General features: G+C 35.2%; 1 long non-coding RNA gene across 2 annotated transcripts in view; it reads right to left on the bottom strand.

The window, feature by feature from the left end:
- The window catches only part of LOC140608045 (uncharacterized), a 314,230-nt gene that overhangs the window by 114,190 nt on the left and 177,973 nt on the right, over positions 1-22,067 (bottom strand). The window lies entirely within an intron of this gene.

Raw genomic sequence — 22,067 nt, 5'->3', positions numbered from 1 at the left:
TAATGCAATCTCTATCAAAACACCAACAGTGTTTTTTCACAGAGCTAGAACAGTCCTAAAATTTGTATGAAACCACAAAATACCCTGAATAGCCAAAGTAACCTCGAAAAAAAAAAAAAAAAAAAAAAAAAAAAAGCAAAGCTGGAAGCATCACAATTCTGGACTTTGAGCTATATTAGAGAACTATAGTAATTAAAACAGTATGGAACTGACACAAAAATAGACACACAGATCAATGTAATAGAATGGAAAACCCAGAAATGAACCCACAGCTATATGGTCAATTAATCTTTGATGAAACAGGAAAGATTATCCAATGGAAAAAAGACAGTCTCTTCAATGGATGGTGTTGGGACAACTGGGCAGCAACCTACAAAGAAACTGGATCAATTTCTTACACTGTACACAAAAATAAATTCAAAATAGATGAAAGATCTAAATGTGAGACGTGAAACTATAAAAATCCTAGAGGAGAACACAAGCAGTAACGTCTTTGACATCAGCCATAGCAACTTCTTTTTAGATATGTCTCCTGAGACAAGGGAAACAAAAGCAAAAATAAACTACTGGGATTTCATCAAGATAAATAGCTTCTGCCCAGCAAAGAAAGCAATCAACAAAACTAAAAGGCAACCTACAGAATGGGAGAAGATATTTAGAAATGGCATATCTGATAAAGGGTTAGTATTCAAAATATACAAGAACTTATAGAACTCAATATCCAGAAAACAAATAATCCAATTAAAAATGGGCAGAAGACACGAATAGACATCTTTCCAAAGAATTAATCCAGATGACCAGCAGACACATGAGTAGATGCTCAACACTGCCGATTACCAGGGAAATACAAGTCAAAACCACAATGAGATATCACCTCACACCTGTCAGAATGGCTAAAATCAACAACACAAGAGACAACAGATGCTGGTGAGTATGTGAAAAAAAGTGAATCCTCATGCACTGAATGCAAACTGGTGCAGCCACTGAAACATAGTGTAGAGGTTCCACAAAAACTTAAAAATTAGACTACCCTATGATTTAAAAATTGCATTATTAGGTTATTTACCCAAAGAACACAAAAATACTAATCCAAAGGGAACACGTACCCTGATTTTTATAGCAGCATTATCTACAATAGCCAAACCATGGAAACAGCCCATGTATCTACTGACTGATGAATAGATAAAGAGGTGGAGGAGTGTATATATACATATACATGTATATGGTGGAGTAAATATATATATATATTTCAGGAGAATTATAGTGTCTAGTAAGACCACATGCCAACAAATATCCAGGTAACAGACTCTTAATTAGAACAAACTGATGGTTATCAGAGGGGTGAGCGGATGGATAGGTGACAAGGTGTACACTTGAAACTAATATTACATTACACCTACTGGAATTTAAATAAAAATTTCAATTTTTTTAAATTAAAAAATAAAAATATGTAATGAATTAACAACAAAAAAGTGATAGGAAGACAGAATAACACAATGTAATCATAAAGTGACATTCATCTTTTCTAATTTCTGTTGCTTAGATTCTATTGGTTAAATTGTAGATCACATCCATATGTGGATAGGAAAGATCATACACAAGGTATGAATACCAAAGATGAAAAGCATGAGTAATATATGGTAGGTATCCAAGAACATGTCTGCCGCAATATGGTTCTACAAATAAAAAGCGGTTCTTGAAATGTATTCTGATGCTCTTTCAGAATGCGTAAGTAGTGGTATTAAAACTACTTTCATTTGATAGCAATTATAGTTATTGATATGTATGTAAGTATTTTTAATGGAACTGTATTCTAAATAATGTTTCACAGCATTTTATTTCATTCACTGTGTATTATGTGTATTATGCATATATTTCTATATCAAAGATTATAAATATACATTATGACTTACAGTGGCTACAAAGTGTTATCTTTTATGAATGTATATAATGTATCTAAACATTTCCCTATTGATGAGCAAGTGTTTCACTCTTATTTTCTCACTCCTAGCCATACTGATGAATACCATTTTACATATTTTTCTGAAAAACTGTTAAATTATTTCATTATGTAACATTTCTTGATATAAGGTTTCTGAGTCATCTAAAAACATGCACACTTAAATTTTGATACTGACTGCCCTTTGGAAACTTGCATTTACATTCTCACCTGCAGAGTATGAAAGTGTCCATGGCCTGGATTCAAACTAGGTAAATTACTAAAACACACGTAAGCCTTTAATGCACAAACCAAAGTGCACACACACACAAATCTTCTCCAAATTACTGTAAAAGTAGATCCTCTCATTTTTTTCAATGGAGCACTCAAAATCTATGAAACCCAAAGTTCTTGGAGACCTTTGAGCTATTTCCAATATGCTCTTCATTATACTTGTAAGAATAACATGATGTAAAACTTTTACCATTGATGGCTTCTGGCCTTTGACTGAATTATTAATATATATACATGTATTTGATATTGTTAGCATGATCACTGTCTTATAAATTTTTTTAAAAAATCAAATAGTGAAAACCCCTCTGAACATAATTTTCCATTTATGATCTTTTAATGACATGTAAACATAAATAATTTAATATTAAAGCATAATATTCTCCGAATTATAGTAATAAGCATGTAAAAACTTTAAATGTTGAAGAGAATTTTTATGTTTGAGTTCGTTGTTCTGATGATATACGGAACTTGCATTTTTGCACATTAAATAGAGTTTCAAAGTGCACATGGCCAAACTATTTACGAGTACTTGCTATTTAAAAAACTTCCTTTTTGGGCAGCCCGGGTGGCTCAGCAATTTAGTGCCACCTTCAGCCCAGGGTGTGATCCTGGAGACCTGGGATCGAGTCCCATGTCGGGCTCCCTGCGTGGAGTCTGCTTCTCCCTCTGCCTGTGTCTGTGCCCCTCTCTCTCTGTGTCTCTCATGAATAAATAAATAATCTTTAAAAAAAACTTCCTTTGACTTATGATACAAATATGTTTAAAATATAATACATGGAGAGTCAAATACTCAGTATCATTTTAACTTCTATGTCACATGTTCTATTAGAAGTAACAGAAAAGTAGACAATGATTCTTTTTTAAAGGGTGATATTTAAATGGCACTTGAGGAGGATGGCTCCTGGCTAAATACCTATGTATGATTTTCAGGCCAAATTAGGAACTATAACAAAGGCTTTACCTGGCAGGCCTCATTGGAGAAAGCTGTGCTACCCACATCCAACCTGGTGCAATGCCAATGCATTGCAGTCTCTGAAGAAGTCAGGTCTCCGTTATCTTCCAGTGTACATTCCCAATGTGAAGACAGGACATGTGACGTTTCAATATCTGACTTCTGCTCAATTATTCACTCCTTGGATATACTTCTACTATCACGTTATGTTCTATATATGCTCACATATAGCTCTACACTATAGTCATAAAATAGCTTATATTTCTTAGCCAGACATTCCTTTCACATTTATATGTGTGTCTATATATATATATATATGTATATATATACACACACATATATGTGTGTGTATATATATACATATATATATAAAATATAGTTTTGTGTCATGTTCATTCTTCCTGAAATGCTTTCCCTCTCTTATTTCCCCATTCTTCAAGATTCAACTCATTTCATATTTTTTGTAATAATTCTAGTTAGTTTCTCCTGTAAGTTCTCCCAAATTACCTAATAATCTTCACCTTTGAACACAAGACCCTATTTACAATATTATTATTATTTTTAAAGATTTTGTTTATTTATTCATGAGAGACATAGAGAGAGAGGTAGAGACACAAGCAGAGGGAGAAGCAGGCTCCATGCAGGGAGCCCAACGTGGGACACCATCCTGGGACTCCAGGTTCACGTCCTGAGCCAAAGGCAAACGCCCAACCACTGAGCCACCCAGGTATCCCTCAATATTATTTTCAATTATTCTCTTTTCTCTTCAGAAAGAAACTTTCCTTTTTAATCTGTGCTTCTCCAAAACACAATATGATTCCTGACAGAAAGTTTTTTGCTCAATATTTGTTGACTAAAAAATAATATATATCCAATATATAGTAAGACCACATACCAATTTCATTTCTTCAGTTATAATATTCTTCCCTTTAATAAAGAGTTACCAAGTTTGACTTCATTCACGATCTTTTTGTGATTATCTCCCCTTTCTCTGATCTATTCTTTTGATGTTTAGTAGTACCTGAAAAATAGTTTCATATTATTTAACAATTGTTTACAATTTCTTGTTCCCTTGGCAACTGTATCACATGCATTAATTTCTAATCCTGTGTCATAATGTCTAGGTAACTACTCAGCTATGTACTCCCTTGCACCTGTTTTCTTTGATTAGTTAACAACACCCCTGGTTGCCTCTAACATAAAATTATATAGTCTAATACAAAAGATTGACTCAATCTACCATCTGAAAATTATGTAGCTTGTAACATGCACGGCAGCTGACAGAATTAAAATGCAACCTTAGTTGTATTTCTTGATGTCCCTTTAACAATTATTCAGGGAATAACTGTACCTTATATCTGGATGAAGATACTCTCAGTTTCCATGACTATCAACTCTTCAATAATGGACATAATTCTGATGTTACCAAATAAAAATACTGTCTGACTTCATAAAATGCATTATACAAAGTGTTAGCAAAATTCCAAGTTTTTTTTCAACTTTTTTCTTAACAACAAATATTTTCTCCTTTCCTATCTTTTTTTTTTAACTTTTTACTCAATTTATTTAAACTTTAAAAAAATGGTTCACCTATTTCCTAATTGCTCCCTCAATCCTCCATCTCTGGCACTCACCAAAATCTTCTCCCTATATCTTCTCCCTATATCTACGACCATAGTTTTGTGTTGTGGGTGTGTTTAAAATTCCATATATAAGGAAGATCATGTGGTATTTGTCCTTCTCTGTATGATTTATTTCAATGCCCTCAAGGTCTACACATGTTGTCACAATGGCAAGATTTCATCCTTTTTTATGGCTGAAAATATTCCATATATATAAATATTTCATATGTGGTCCATATATAAATTAAATATCATATATATATGTGTATATATATATATATATATATATATATAATCTTTATCCATTTAGCCATTGATGAACACTTAGGTTGTTTCCACATCTTGGCTCTTATAACTAATGCTGCAATAAATATATGTGTATTCAAATATCTTTTCAAGTTAATGTTTCCATTTTTTTTTGGATACTCAGAAGTAAAATTGCCACATAATGTCAAATAATATTATATCATTTTAATTTTTTAAGGAACTTCATACTGTTTTCCATAGTGACTGTACCAATTTATATTACCACTGACAGTACACAAATGTTTGAATTCTCTTTCCTTTTTTAGTCTAGCTAAAGATTTTGTCAATTAACAAAGTTCAAGCTATAGCCAGCATATAGAAAGGGTCATACTTTAGGCTTCTCTCTCTCTCTCTCTGTTACTCTCCCTTTCCTCTTTCATCCCCGAGTGAGGCTACAAAGGCTTTACTACTCCAGGACTAGGTCATGGGGAAAGGAGAGGGGCAAGCGTCAGTAACCATTATATAGGAACTGTTTTGTTTTGTTTTGTTTTACTTCATTTGCCTTGCAGACGATCAAGCTATTCTCTTTTCTCTGGTGAGGTCTTTCTGTAAAACTCTGTGAAGCTTCCGTGATAACTTCACTCTCCTGCAGTTCTCCTCATCACCAAGATTCCAAAGGATGCATTTCTACTCCTGCAGATAGCTTGCAACTTCATCATTAGCCTCCAAGTGTACAACTCTAGCTTCTTTTTGGACCTCTTCCCATTTCAATTGGACAAAATACAAAATAAACTTGTGCCGTCTTTTGTTTTTCTTCCTGAATCTCATCTTAACTACAAAAAGGTATATATTCATTTCCTCTGCTCTAACGAAATCTGGAAATGAACATAGATTTGAATACACTTGTTTAACACCTTTACCAAATAGTTCAGTCAGCCACACTGCTTTCTCTAGATTTCCTAGAGTAGAGTCATTTTCCTGACAACTAAAATACTCTGATATAAGGGGACAATTTAACCATTCAATGTAGCCCCCCACTAAATTCTCCAACAATGTTTGAAGTGATGTATAGAAACATAATGGGATGTTTATAATGAATGACTATTTTTTATTCTTCAAATATCTAAGGGGAAATTAATCAAAGAATATTCTTGCCCCTTGCCTAAACTCTGTCCTTATACTGGGAAAAATCTCATCTACAAAATAAGGTGATTCACAATGATCATTTTTGAGTTCCCAAAGATATATGATACCTACATATATGAATTAATAGTCATGGATCGTTTTAATGCATGGATATTGTAATATCAATCAGATTACTAAGACTTTTAGGCCAAGGGCTTCCAGCTATAGGACCTTAATAATCCTAATCTCCTACACAGAATTTGTTAATAAAGTGTCATTAAAAATGACAGAGGCTTAAAACTTCATATTGATATATTTAGATTAGTAGACTGATAAATTTATAAAAATTAGTGAATAGCTCTTGACTGCATTGCACAATACGTATGGTAAGTAAAGCAGTTTAGTCAGTATCTGTGGTGTCTTTTTGAATGGTGGAACACACATTTGATTTGTTTATATCCTCCCCAAATCTGTGACATTATAACTTTTCTGCATTTTGCTACAATATTTTTTAAATAAAAAGTCAAATTTAACCAAATTTTAGCATATCCTGGAAAAACACATTTCACTAAAAAGTTCTTAGTAAACATGTAACAATTTTTATTGTCCATCAAATTATGTGATAGACAAAATGGTAGTATTTGAAGATTAATGCTGAAGTTTTCCAGTAGGCCAGTGTGGAAGAGCAGATAGTGGAGAGGTTTATAAGACAGAAGAAATTGGTATGGGCCTTTACTGAGGATATATATCCATTTTCAGTTGAACTATGATTTATAGTTACACACATACAACTCTGAAACAGTCCCAAAGAACCCTATATTATTCTATTTTATTCTAAAAAAATTTAGAATTGCATTCAGAGTGTTTTTTTTAAATAGGAGAATTGATTTAATTTCCTCTATTACATTAAATGTTGATCCATTCAAGATATTCTTAAAAAAGAAAGTTACTGGGTCCTAATTGCTTGAGTTTTCTATGGCTTGCTCCTCTGTAAACACTACACTTTATAAAAATCACCCAACTGTTTGCTTAAAATAATCCTTTCAACAAATGGAAGATGTTAAACTGATAAGATACATTTTACAACGTGTAAATCCACTTACTGCATATAATTCATGAAGGCATACCGATAACCCATACTGCATTGTTACTTTTGACAGTTACCAGTGAAATTAAGGCCAGCCATGTTCAAAGACCCCTAGGGACTTCAGTAGAATCAAAGATGTTTCTTTCACAAACACATCTTAAGAAATAACTTAAATGCAAACCTAATTTATAGTACATTACAGATGTGGGCTAATTCTAATGAATGAAACATCTTTTGAACTTTCTAATATCAGTGCTATGTTTGGTAAATTACTTAATGAGTTGTCTTTTAATGTTTTTGCTGTGCCAACCAATACAAAGATATCAATCTAAGAAAAGTAATTCTTTATTAAATACAAAATCAAATACTTGTTTAATGAAGCTTTATCTTTTATTTGATGACTCATATTAAATATGTGATATGTCCAATCTGGTTCATTTGGTAGATGTACAGAGTTAAATCTAACTTTGTTCTTACATTAGCAGTAAGACTTTACTAGCTAGAAGGTTCTGCTTTTTAATTATTTATTGACTCAGTAGCAAGGCTGCCTCCACAAAGCCAACTGTTCACATGTAGTAACAAATGAAACACCATAATCTTAACAAGATTATCATAATAAAGAGTCATCAGAGAAATTAGAATTATCTTCTTTAATTACGAGATTATAACCCCATTAACTGCTCTGCATGAAAAGTGGGAATTAGGGAATAAGAAAGGAGAATCCATAGTTGGCAATTAAAACTCCAGAGCAAATTAACGGGAGGGTGGAGAAAAACATCCTACATGGATTTAGATATTTTAGGTAATTTATTTAGTAGCATATGTTTGTTGTAGATTGCAAATTCCAAACTATAACCACAGGAAGTGTACTATTTTGGTTCTGAATTTTGTTTTTCAGATTGCCTAAACAAGCAGTACTGAAAGCTGCAAACTTAAAAGAAGACCCTTATTTAAATATGCCTAGAGCTGTGAATTAATTATGGCCTAAATAAGTTATTAGAACAATATTGTCACTGATGCATTATTTATGGATAGTTGTTGAAAAGTTTGTAATCGCAAAAGTACTGAAGTGACATTTCCAAAGACATTAACATGAAAATGAGGAGAATTTGAAGAGAAAAAATTATTCAATGTGCAACCTCTTACCAAGATAGTCTTCAATAATGTATACAGCAACTACATTTTTTTTACTTCTAATATACGCATGTAATATTCATAGGCCTGCTCTAAAGCTTTTTCAAATTAAGTTTGCAAGTATAAATGAAAAAATAGACACCCAGTGACAGTAAAATTTATATGATAACAAAATTATATCCAGGCATTGTTACCACATGCACAATAAATAGACTAAGAACAAAAGATCCTTCAAAGTTGTTATAGACCCTGCAAATTTTAAAATAAATACTTATACACTTTCTTACTGTGATATTAATATTTTATATTTTAGATACTCGGATATAATTATATTAAATTGTAGGTGATCTGTACCTTTTGAAGATTAAATAAAACAGAAAAACAAGTGAATTCATTGTATTCAGCGAAGCATGTTATTAAATTTCAGTATAGCAGCAATTTTGGTTGTTTATATTGTAAAAAAGGATAACATTATGCTATTGTGTAAAAAGATCTTACTGAAATTAGCTTCTGACAAAAGATTGTACAGAAATAATCCTTGAAACAATTGAGAAAGAAAGTATCAGCTATTGCTACAGTCATTGAAAGATAAGGCATAAAGGAAGTAAGATAAGTTCACAAGACATTTATTATGTATTCAGTTTCAAATCTTAAATGGTCAAGCCAGAAGCTTTGCATGATGCATTATGTATACTGTGTATATTAAAAAATAAAATCCAATCAAAGTTCTTCAGGGTCATGCATAACTCAAGCAGCTATGAAGAAAAACTAGTTTTTGTTAATATACATGGTAGTATTGTTTACTTTGAAAGTTCATGTGCTCTCCCCTAATATCGGGGAATGGGTATACTAAAATCAGGAAATCATCAGTGTTTTATTTCTACTTCATACTTTCAGAACTTTGGGCTTCATTAGTTGATTACAGAGAGATTCAGAAGGCCAAAGTATAATTTTCTTTTAGGTTATTTGTTTCATAGCTTTGGACATATGTGAGGGAACGGGGAAGGGTTCTTTCTTTCTGAATTTATTTTGAGGTATGTTTCTTAGGTTGTTCTTATCATGTGATAGTTTTGTTTCTAGCAACACATTAAACACCTGAACAATGTTGCTGTATTACCATTCAATCTCCACTCTGCCTTTCAAATTGGCTAAGGGAAACTCAACTATCTTCAGTCACTCTTTGTGGCTACTCAGTATTCAGAAGCAAAGTGAATTATTCTGTTGCCACATCAGGGGTAATTCCTGTTTCATCCAAGTCAGTATGTCATTGAATTCTTGTGACCAATCATTGGTTCAGTGACTAGTTTTGGTCATGTAGATATGAAGTCAGCTGTGGTGGCACAAACAGGTGGAAACATTTCCTTACTCTTAGGGTGAAGGAGGTGATGGTAATGGAAGATATGATTTGAAACAAAGTGAGTACACTAAGGTGAGAGCAAAAGAATGGAAAGAACTTGTGTCCTTGAGGGCATCACTATAACACTAATCCTTACCTGAACCTTCTTATAATTTAAGAAATCCATTTATTATTTTTTAAAAAGATTTTATTTATTATTTTAGAGAGACTGTGTGCAAACAGGAGGATGGACAGGAGCAGAGGGAGAGAGAGAGAGTGAGAATCTTGAGCAGATCTGCACTGAGTGACCTGGGGCTCAGTCTCATGACTCAGAGATCATGACCTGAGTCAAAATCAAGAGTCAGATGCTTAACCTATTGAGCCACCCAGGCGCCCCATAATTCATTTATTATTTAAGAAAATTTTGGCCAAATCATTAATATGAGTCTATGACCTAAATATTACAAATATTAATGAAATAATGCACTCCAGTGGTAACTGTCATCTATCAGAAGCTAGATAGCTATCTAGTATTTTTGAATTATACCATTTTAAAAAAAATAATTTTTTAAAGACTTTATTTGACAGAGAGAGCACGCAAGTAGGGGAGAGGCAGGCAGAGGGAGAGGGAGAAGCCAGCTCCCTAATGAGCAGAGAGCCTATGTGGGGCTTGATTCCAGAACCCCAGGATCATGACCTGAGTTGAAGGCAGGCGTTTAACCAATTGAGTCACCCAGACATCCCCAAAAATCACTTAAATTAAAAAAATAACATTTTTTTCTAGTATGTGAGATTCTTTTGCTTTCTGGTAGCTAGAATTATACAGAACTGCTTATTTTTAAAATATTTTAGAAGATACTAACATCTTCTTGATGTTTATTATTTCTTTTAAACACCATAATATTGTTGCTATTTTACCTTACGAAGTATACCCATAAGGGCAAAGACTATCAAATGAGCTACACCCCTGTGTTCACATTACAGATAATTGTTGGAGAATGACAATTATTCCTAGTGAAATAATTAATCCAAGTGGCAATTTTTTAAATGATCATTTAAGAAATAGACCTATAAATCTTTGCAGATGTATCTGGATAAAAGGAAGCATAGCAAATGGAAATTTAATATGCTTTATTTGAAAAGAACTAAAATAAATGTAACTTAATTTATAGAGACATATAAGTGTTTTATTTGGATTTGTAATTATGTAAGAGTCTTTTTCTAGTTGTCTACCTAAAAAATGATTATCATTAATCTATGTCTACACTTAAAAGCATTTACATTGCTTAAAGAAGGTGCTATTCAATTCCTTTTCACTCAATTCACATAATTAATTTTAGCAGCAATAGTCTTAAATAGACATATACACAATTAACTTTTAAAGCTAAGATTTGGCCCCTAAATGTGAAAGGTCACTTTGAAGAGAATACTTACATGCTTCACTTAAGTCCTGGGTTGTGCAAGATTGATAATAAATCTACAGTAATTTGCTTAGCCATCCAGTGGGGGGAGGGTAGGATCTCTATCTAGTCTTGTTGCCCTTACCTTTGTTACTAGCATCTTGATTCCAAGCAATTATTGAATGTCAGTTATGTTCAGATACTCGCTTAAAAATAAACACCAAAAATAAAAAGACCCAGATCTTGTGTCCTCTAGTGGAGGACACGTTATCATTCTGTGTGACATAATTTTAAAAACATGGACCCAATACAAAGGCGAAAACAAGACGCTTAAAGGAATAGAGACCAGGAAAGGTTTCATAAAGGAAGTGATTCTCAAGCTAGATAGGATAATGATAATGCTTTAAAAAGAGGTGCTGAAGTAAAGGTAGAGAAGGACCAACTCAAGTACAGAAAGTAGCATGGTCATACTTGTAAAGAATATTTCAGGGGTGCCTGGCTGGCTCAGTCTGAAAAGCATGCAACTCTTGGTCTCCAGGTCATGTGTTTGAGTCCCATGTTAGCTGTAGAGATTACTAAAAAAATAAGTAAACTTTTAGAAAGCATGCCCATTACATTAACATATTTAAAAAAAAAAGACTATTTCATGAACCTTTGGGAGAACTATAAGCATAAAGCAAAATAAAGCCTTTAACAATAGATTGATTCTGGTCATTTTTTTAAAGGAAGTAGATGAGTAGATTTAAAGCAATGCTTTTGATATTCTAGCATACTAATAAACAAAATCAACTTTTACCATTTTAAAATGAACATATGGTTTAGTGGATCACAATTGTTTTGTCACTGAGTACAGTATTTGAGGAAAAAATATGTTAGACTATGGAATAGAGTCAGAACTACCCCAAACAAGGGGCACATATGTCTATTTATACTTCCTGAGCATAGCTTATAGAAAATAAAGGTATATAAGACAACATGAGAAATACTTTAAGCTTCTTTCCTCATATTAATTTTTTTTTGCTTTGTTTCAGCCATTTATCCATTTTGTGGTTTGGGATAAATACTTTTAAACTGCATTATCCTATCTACTAAATTGCAAGCTTCTTACACAGAAGGATTAACTCATGTTTATGCCTTCTGCAAGAAGTTATCACATTACTTCATATATAATTGGTGTTCAACAAATGTTTATTCAATCGAATTTTTTGCTTTCCTAATAAAAAACATAGTCTGCTCTTTTGTCTATGCAGAAAATTGTTAAATCAATATATATATATATGTATATATATATATATACACATACCTATTGTAGTATATTTTTAAAGTTCTGAAGTACAGTATAACAGCACTTTCATAACAGATGGATTTAACAGCTTTACACTGTCTCTTGGGTGCATTAGAACACGGTGTGTATGGGTGTGTGTACACACATAACAGTTCTTTAAATTCAGAAAAGAGAACCTATTTCAGAGAAGCTAAAATGGAAACATAGTATCAACAGCATTTATATTTTTTCGATTAAATCCTGCTATAATAATTTAAGAATAGCTTTTCATTGCAAAATCTTACATGTAATCCTTATTGTATTGCACTGTAATTTTATTTTTGTATTCACTGATATTATTTAGCTAATTATGTTTGTGCTGGGTTTATATTTCCACTTATGTCACCCTCTTTTCTACCAGAAAAATCAAGGGGACATTATTTTAATCTTTACCCCACATTTACCTTATAATAATAGGATGAAAAGTTATTCATCTGTCCCTTTTCCTAATCCCCACTGTCTCAAAAAAGCAAATATTTAAAATTTACTCTTAAATTTTTTTTTAATTATTACATTAAGTCAATTCCCTTTTCCTTTAGAAAGTTCAAAGCTATCAGGAAAAAAATCTTTTTAGAAGATTTTACTTAAATTCCAGTTGGTAATATACAGTGCACTATTAGCTTCAGGTGTACAATATAGTGTTCAACACTTCCATGCATCACCCAGTACACTCCTTAATCCCAGTCACCTATTAACCTAACCCCCCATAACCCACCTCCCTTCTGGTGACCATTAGTTAGTTCTTTACAGTTAAAACTAGGTGAGGAAAAATTAGAGAGGGAGACAAACCATGAGAGACTTCTAACTCTGGGAAACAAACCAAGGGTTGCGGAAACGGAGGCAGGTGGGGGGATGGGGTAACTGGGTTGGGCACTAAGGAGGGCACTTGAAGGGATGAGCACTAGGTGTTGTACTTTATGTTGGCAGATTGAATTTAAATTTAAAAAATTAAAATCAAACAAAACAAAACAAAGAGACTCTGTTTCTTGGTTTGCCTCTCTTTTTTTCCCTTTGCCCATTTGTTTTATTTCTCAAATCATTTATTTCACAAATGAGTGAGATCATATGGTATCTATCTTCCTCTGACTGACTTATTTCTCTTACCCTAATACTCTCTAGCTCTATCCATGTCATTAAAAAGGGCAGGATTTCTTTCTTTAGGAAAAAAAAAATCTTATCTCTCTTTGTCTTACAAAAGTTTTTAAGTACCTACATATATTAGAATAAACTTTCTCTCTGAAAGATTATTAGAACAATCTTTCACTCTGCTTGGGATTAAAATGTGGTCAGATCCATATGCCTATGTGAAGCCAAATCCCTTCTTCTGCAGTCAGAGTTATGTCTACTCCTCCGAAGTTGCAAAACTATAAAATTCATTAAATATCCCACCTTTTCAAAGTTCCAAAAAATTATCAAAACACATAAAGCTATCATAATAGTAACACTACACCAAGTACAACTAGAAAATATAAAGATATCTCATAACTAAATAAGACCATTGCTAACAATTTTTTTTTTCTGGTCAAATAGCTTTTTTTTTTGTATATATTTTTTTATTGGAGTTGAATTTGCCAACATATAGCATAACACCCAGTGCTCATCCCATCAAGTGCCCCCCTCAGTGCCCATCACCCAGTCATTGTTCGTTTCCCAGAGTTAGGTGTCTCTCACGTTCTTTCACCCTCTCTGATATTTCCCACTCATTTTCTCCCCTTTCCCCTTTATTCCCTTTCACTATTTTTATATTCCCCAAATGAATGAGACTATATATTGTCTTTATCTGATTGATTCACTTCACTCAGCATAATATCCTCCAGTTCCATCCATGTTGAAGAAAACGGTGGGTATTCGACGTTTCTAATGGCTGAGGAATATTCCATTGTATACATAGACCACATCTTTTATCCAGTCATCTTTTGATGGACACCGAGGCTCCTTCCACAGTTTGACTATTGTGGACATTGCTGCTAGAAACATTGGGGTGCAGGTGTCCCGGTGTTTCACTGCATATGTATCTTTGGGGTAAATCCCCAGCAGTGCAATTGCTGGGTAATAGGACAGAACTATTTTTAACTCTTTGCGGACCCTCCAGACAGTTTTCCAGAGTGGCTGCACCAGTTCACATTCCCACCAACAGTGCAGGAGGGTTCCCCTTTCTCCACGTCCTCTCCAACATTTGCTGTTTCCTGTCTTGTTAATTTTCACCATTCTCACCGGTGTGAGGTGGTATCTCATTGTGGGTTTGATTTGTAGTTCCCTGATGGCCAGTGATGCGGAGCATTTTCTCATGTGCTTGTTGGCCATGTCTATGTCTTCCTCTGTGAAATTTCTGTTCATGTCTTTTGCCCATTTCACGATTGGATTGTTTGTTTCTTTGCTGTTGAGTTTAATAAGTTCTTTATAGATCTTGGATGCTAGCCCTTTATCTGATACGTCATTTGCAAATATCTTCTCCCATTCTATAGGTTGTTTTTTAATTTTGCTGTTTCTTTTGCTGTGCAGAAGCTTTTTTATCTTAAGTCCCAATAGTTCATTTTTGCTTTTGTTTCCCTTATCTTCATATATGTATCTTGCAAGAAGTTGCTGTGGCCAAGTTCAAAAAGGGTGTTGCCTGCTCCTGTGGGATTTTGTTGGAATCTTGTCTCACATTTAGATCTTTCATCCATTTTGAGTTGATCTTTGTGTATGGTGTAAGAGAATGGTCTAGTTTCATTCTTCTGCACGTGGCTGTCCAATTTCCCCAGCACCATTTATTGAAGAGACTGTCTTTTTTCCAGTGGATAGTCTTTCCTGCTTTGTCGAATATTACTTGACCATAGACTTGAGGGCCCATTTCTGGGTTCTCTATTCTGTTCCATTGATCTATGTGTCTGTTTTTGTACCAGTACCAGACTGTCTTCATGATCACAGCTTTGTAGTACAACTTGAAATCTGGTATTGTGATGCCCCAGGCTCTGGTTTTGTTTTTTAATATTCCCCTAGAGGGGAATTTTGTGATTTGGGGTCTTTTCTGATTCCACTCAAATCTTAAAATGATTTGTTCCAATTCTCTGAAGAAAGTCCATGATATTTTGATAGGGATTGCATTAAACGTGTAAATCGCCCTGGGTAGCATTGACATTTTCACGATATTAATTCTTCCAATCCATAATTATGGAATATTTTTCCATCTTTTGTGTCTTCCTCCATTTCTTTCAGAAGTGTTCTGTAGTTTTTAGGGTATAGATCCTTTACCTCTTTGGTTAGGTTTATTCCTAGGTATCTTATGCTTTTAGGTGCTATTATAAATGGGATTGACTCCTTAATTTCTTCAGTCTCATTGTTAGTGTATAGAAATGCCACTGATTTCTGGGCATTGATTTTGTATCCTGCCACACTGCCAAATGGCTGTATGAGTTCTAGCAATCTTGGGGTGGAGGCTTTTGGGTTTTCTATGTAGAGTATCATGTCATCGGTGAAGAGGGAGAGTTTGACTTCTTCTTTGCCAATTCAAATGCCTTTAATGTCTTTTTGTTGTCTGATTGCTGAGGCTAGGACTTCTAGTACTATGTTGAATAGCAGTGGTGAGAGTGGATATCCCTGTCTTGTTCCTGATCTTAGGGGAAAGGCTCTCAGTGCTTTCCCATTGAGAACGATATTTGCTGTGGGTTTTTCGTGGATGGCTTTTAAGATGCTGAGGAATGTTCCCTCTATCCTTACACTTTGAAGAGTTTTGATCAGGAATGGATGCTCTATTTAGTCAAATGCTTTCTCTGCATCTATTGAGAGGATCATATGGTTCTTGTTTTTTCTCTTGTTGATATGATCTATCACACTGATTGCTTTATGAGTGTTGAACCAGCCTTGCATCCCAGGGATAAACCCCACGTGGTCATGGTGAATAATCTTCTTAATGTACTGTTGGATCGTATTGGCTAGCATCCTGTTGAGAATTTTTGCATCTGTGTTCATCAGGGATATTGGTCTATAATTCTCCTTTTTGGTGGGGTCTTTGTCTGGTTTTGGAATTAAGGTGATGCTGGCCTCATAGAATGAGTTTGGAAGTATTCCATCCCTTTCTAATTTTCAGAACAGCTTTAGTAGAATAGGTATTGTTTCTTTAAATGTTTGATAGAATTCCCCTGGGAAGCCATCTGGCCCTGGACTTTTGTGTTTGGGAGGTTTTTGTGGACTGCTTCAATTTCCTCCCTGGTTATTGGCCTGTTCAGATTTTCTATTTCTTCCTATTCCAGTTTTGGTAGTTTGTGGTTTTCCAGAAATGCATCCATTTCTTCTAGATTGCCTAATTTATTGCCATATAGCTGCTCATAACATGTTTTTAAAATCATTTTTATTTCCTTGGTATTGGTTGTGATCTCTCCCTTTTCTTTCATGATTTTATTAATTAGAGTCTTTTCTCTTTTGTTTTTAATAAGGCTGGCTAATGGTTTATCTATCTTATTAATTCTTTCAAAGAACCAACTCCTAGTTTTGTTGATCTGTTCCACAGTTTTTCTGGTGTCTATTTTATTGAGTTCTGCTTGAATCTTTATTAACTCTCTTCTTCTTCTGGGTGTAGGTTTCATTTGCTGTTCTTTCTCCAGTTCCTTTTGGTGCAAGGTTAGCTTGTGTATTTGAGTTATTTTCCAATTTTTTTGAGGGATGCTTTATTGGGATGTATCTCCCTCTCAGGACTGCTTTTGCTGTATCCCAAAGATTTTGAATGGTTCTATCTTCATTCTAATTAGTTTCCATGAATCTTTTTAATCCTTCTCTAATTTCATGGTTGACCCTTTCATCTTTTAGCAGGATGGTCTTTAACCTCCATGTGTTTGAATTTCTTCCATATTTCTTCTTGTGATTGAGTTCAAGTTTCAAAGCATTATGGGCTGAAAATATGCAGGGGACAATCCCAATCTTTTGGTATCGGTTAAGACCTGATTTGTGATCCAGTATGTGGTCTATTCTGGAGAAAGTTCCATGTGCACTTGAGAAGAATGTGTATTCAGTTGTACTTAGATGCAAAGTTCTGTAAATATCTTTGAAATCCATCTGGTCCAGTGTATCATTTAAAGCTTCTGTTTCTTTGAAGATGTTGTGCTTAGAATATCTGTCATTTGCAGAGAGTGCCTTGTTGAAGTCTCCCAGTATAAGTGTATTATTATCTAAATATGTCTTAACTTTGGTTATTAATTGATTGACATATTTGGCAGCTCCCACATTAGGGGCATAAATATTCATGATTGTTAGGTCCTCTTGTTGGATAGATCCCCTAAGTATCATATAGTGTCCCTTTTCATCTCTTACTACAGTCTTTGGTACACACTTTAATTTATCTGATATAAGGATGGCTACCCATGCTTTCTTTTGAGGACCATTTGAATGGTACATGGTTCTCCAACCTTTTATTTTCAGGCTGTAGGTGTCCTTAGGTCTAAATGAGTCTCTTGTAGACAGCAAATAGATGGGTCTTGCTTTTTTATCCAGTCTGAAACCTTGCGTGTCTTTTGATGGGATCATTAAGCCCATTCACATTCAGAGTTACTATTGAAAGATATTAATTTAGTGTCATCATAATACCTATTCAGTCCCTGTTTTGGGGATTATTTATTTGGACTTCCTCTTTATTTTAGAGAGTCCCCTTTAATATTTCTTGCAGAGCTGGTTTGTTGGTCACATATTCTTTCAGTTTTTGCCTATCTTGGAAGCTCTTTATCTCTCCTTCTATTCTGAATGAGAGCCTTGCTGGATAAAGTATTCTTGGCTGCATGTTCTTCTCATTTAGGATCCTGAATATATCCTGCCAACCCTTTCTGGCCTGCCAGGTCTCTGTGGAGAAGTCTGCTGTTTTTTTTTTTTTTTAATTTTTTTTTTTTTATTTATGATAGTCACACAGAGAGAGAGAGAGGCAGAGACATAGGCAGAGGGAGAAGCAGGCTCCATGCACCGGGAGACTGACGTGGGATTCGATCCTGGGTCTCCAGGATCGCGCCCTGGGCCAAAGGCAGGCGCTAAACCGCTGCGCCACCCAGGGATCCCGAAGTCTGCTGTTAATCTAATATTTCTCCCCATATAAGTTAGGGATCTCGTCTCTTGCTGCTTTAAGGATTTTGTCTTTATCTTTGGAATTTGCAAGCTTCACTATTAAATGTCGAGGTGTTGAACAGTTTTTTTTGATTCTAGGGTGGTAATCTCTCTATCTCCTGGATTTGAATGCCTGTTTCCCTTCCCAAGTTAGGGAAGTTCTCATCTATGATTTGTTCAAATATGTTTTCTAGTCCTCTGTCCCTTTTGGCGTCCTCTGGAACCCCAATTAAATGTAGATTTTTTTCCTCCTGAAGCTGTCATTTATTTCCCTTAACCTTTCCTCATGGTCTTTTATCTCTTTTTTCCTTCCTTGCCATCAACTTGTCTTCTATGTCACTCACTTTCTTGCCATCAACTTGTCTTCTATGTCACTCACTTTCTTTTATCTCATTAACCCTCGTCGTTAGGACCTCCAGTTTGGATTGCATCTCATTTAATTGATTTTAAATTTCAGCCTGATTATTTCTAAATTCTAATTTAGAATCAGAAGTCTCTTGAATACTTTATGCTTTTTTCCAGAGCCACCAGTAGCTTTATAATTGTGCTTCTGAATTGGCTTTCTGACATCGAATTGTAATCCAAATTCTGTAATTCTGTGGCAGAGAGTACTGTTTCTGATTCTTTTGTGGTGAGTTCTTCTTTCTAGTCATTTTGCTCAGTGCAGAATGGCTAAAAATGAGTTGTACTGGGAAAAGGAAGAAAAAAAGAGGAAAACAAACAAAAACAAGGAGGGATATCCTCTGGTTCTATATACTGTAAATCCCTCGACTTGCCCTGGAGCTTTCCAGCACTGCTGGGCCAAGAACTTGCTCTTCCCCTGTCCTTCCAGCTGGTCTTCTAGGGAGGGACCTGGTGTGCTGATTCTCAGGTGTGTGCACCTGGGGGAGCTGCCCCGCCCCTGCACGGCTCAGTGGGAGCTGTTTATCCTGCGAGGCCCCTATTCCTTGGTGGCCCCACTACGTCCCAGGCACAGGATGACACCAGGAGGAACAATCACACTGGTGGCAGCCAGATCCCCAGCTCTGGCGTCAGCTACCGCAGTAACTACCACAGCTCCCCAGCTGCATAGGCCTGGATGCTCTGGGGATGGGGGGCGCTAATCTACATAGCCCGAGGGCGCCTGGCGGCAGGAGCATCCTCGCTGCCCTGTGCCTTCCCCGCCTCTGCCTGTCCTCGGGGGAGTGCAGGATCCTGGGCTGTGTCCCCCGGCACCCTGGGATGTGGGGCCCGCAGCCCCCTACCCCGGAGCCACCGCCTGAGCTGCTCCTGAGGCCCCGCAGGGTGTGCTCCAGCCCTTTACTGCCCTCTCCCCAGGGCGCACTCCGTTAGTGACCTCAGGAGACTAGAGGCTCCACTGCCCCTCCTGGGATCCTGCCCGGTTTCCCTGCTGAGCGCCTTTCAGTCCAGAAAGTATTCCCTGCGGATTTTAAAGTTCCTGCTTCTCCTGGGAGGGGCTTTCCTGTCCCGGAGGCTCTTGCTGTGGCTTTAGCCTGGCTCCTCATTTTGCCCCTCCCCCACTGGATTCTTTTTTTTTTTTTTTTTCCGTCTTCCTACCTTGTTAGAAGCGCAAACTCTTCTCTCTGTAGCGTTCCAGCTGTTCTCTCCTTAAATCTCAAGCTGAATTCATAGGTTTTCAGGATGATTTAAAAGTTATCTAGGTAAGTTGGTGGGGACAGGTGACTTGGGGACCCTATTCTCCCACCACCTTGCCCCACCCATTGCTTATAATTTTATATGAAAGATCATGCTCCCCCAAATGTTACAATATTGACTCAGATTGCTGAAAAACCCATAACTCTTAGCTAAAAATTAGTGTTGCCAAAAATGAGAAGTATATTCGGAAAACTGAGGAGAATAAACTTCTTAAAATTCAGCTAATCTATGGCAGTTGTTAAGACTCTAACACACATAAAATTAATTAGGAGAACCACACCATCAGCTCATAGTTTGTTAAGCCAACGTTCCCATGTCATGTATAATATACATGCACACAAATATATATGTGACATGGGAACATAACTGGACCATTATGTACATATATACTCTATTTTAATATTTATAAAAGCCAAATTATATTTAAAATATGAGCTATTGTTCTCATTATATCATTTTATCTTTCAAATATAGAAATAAATTTATTCTCCAAAATAAATCAGTTATTTTCATAAAGATGATTTTGTCTCAGATGAATAAATGAAATACTTTTTCACCTTTTCTAGACTGTTTGATTTTTGTCTTACTTTGTCACAATGCATTCTTAAAGGATTTTATACCAAATTAACTGCCTTTAGATTCCTTATCAGGATGTTTCTTTTTCACATCTAATTACAAAATTAGGTTTTAGTATCTTGTTGTTAGAAAGGAGTATTTCCACTACTCATTTTATTTAGGACATTAACATGAAAAGAAAAGCTGCTCTTAGAGTTTAAGGATCCTGAAAAATCTCTACTGGCCCACTGGAACTCAATCCTGTTTAAGCAAGAATCTGCTACCAGATACTCTCTTATCACTGTATTTTTTTTTCACCAAAATCCATATATAAAACAAGCAGCTGCTCTCATATTTTAAGGTGCTTGGTAAGACAGTAATTCCAAAATTGACACGTATGTGCACAATTGTCTGCTAAATGATGATGATGATGATATTTGTGATCCATTGCAAATACTATAGAGACTTGGTCAAATCTTATCTCTCTAACCATACACTTCTGGTGGGATGTGGAAATGAGCATATCAGCTAACACCAGCTTCAAGGAACTTCATATCCTAAGTCAAGAGGGATTTCATCCATGCCAATGTCTTTGGAGTACACAACAATGACAATTTTCACCTGATACCATAATGTCACAGAATTCTCTAAATCTAAATTATGCAGGAAGGAAGACAAGGGGGAAGGTCTTTAGTGTGACTGATATTAAATACGAAATGAATGATAATTTTACTATAATGATGGGACTACCTTAGAAGCAAAACAATAGATTTTATGTCATAGAATGGAAAAATAAACTAGGAAAAAATTTGCTGATAAGTATTTCTCAAAGTTATATCTTTGTTTACCTGAGTTTGTGAGAAATTCATATCCTCCATGTAAATGGCTAATTTATTTTTCCTTTCATTTATATTTGTCTTTCTCCCACATCCATACTGGAAGGGATTATACAGAATATTAGTAAGTATTTGCTGAAGGAAGGAACCTAGGAAGCTAAAAAGAAAGAAAAGAATGAAGGAAAGGAAAGGAGGAAGTGAGGGAGAAAGGTAGGAGGGAAAGGAGGGAGGAAAAAAGAAGGAAGGAAGAAAAGTAGGAAGGAAGGAAAGAAAGGAAAAGGAGGAGAGAGAGGGAACAACATATACTGATTACACTTCTAGAAAAAGTGAATATTTCTGAGGAAGAAAGGCAAATATTTTAAGCATTAGAAAAATTCACTCAGTGATTTGATATATTATCTAAACATGTATGAGAAAAATGGATCAATAATTAGTAAAAACTAATGTGTTCTTGCTCATAGGAAATAATCACATGGAGGATGAAAAACTAGCATTTAA

Source organism: Canis lupus, chromosome 17 (assembly GCF_048164855.1).
Source record: "Canis lupus baileyi chromosome 17, mCanLup2.hap1, whole genome shotgun sequence".
Taxonomy (NCBI): domain Eukaryota; kingdom Metazoa; phylum Chordata; class Mammalia; order Carnivora; family Canidae; genus Canis; species Canis lupus.
This window is presented reverse-complemented; position numbering and strand designations above follow the sequence as displayed.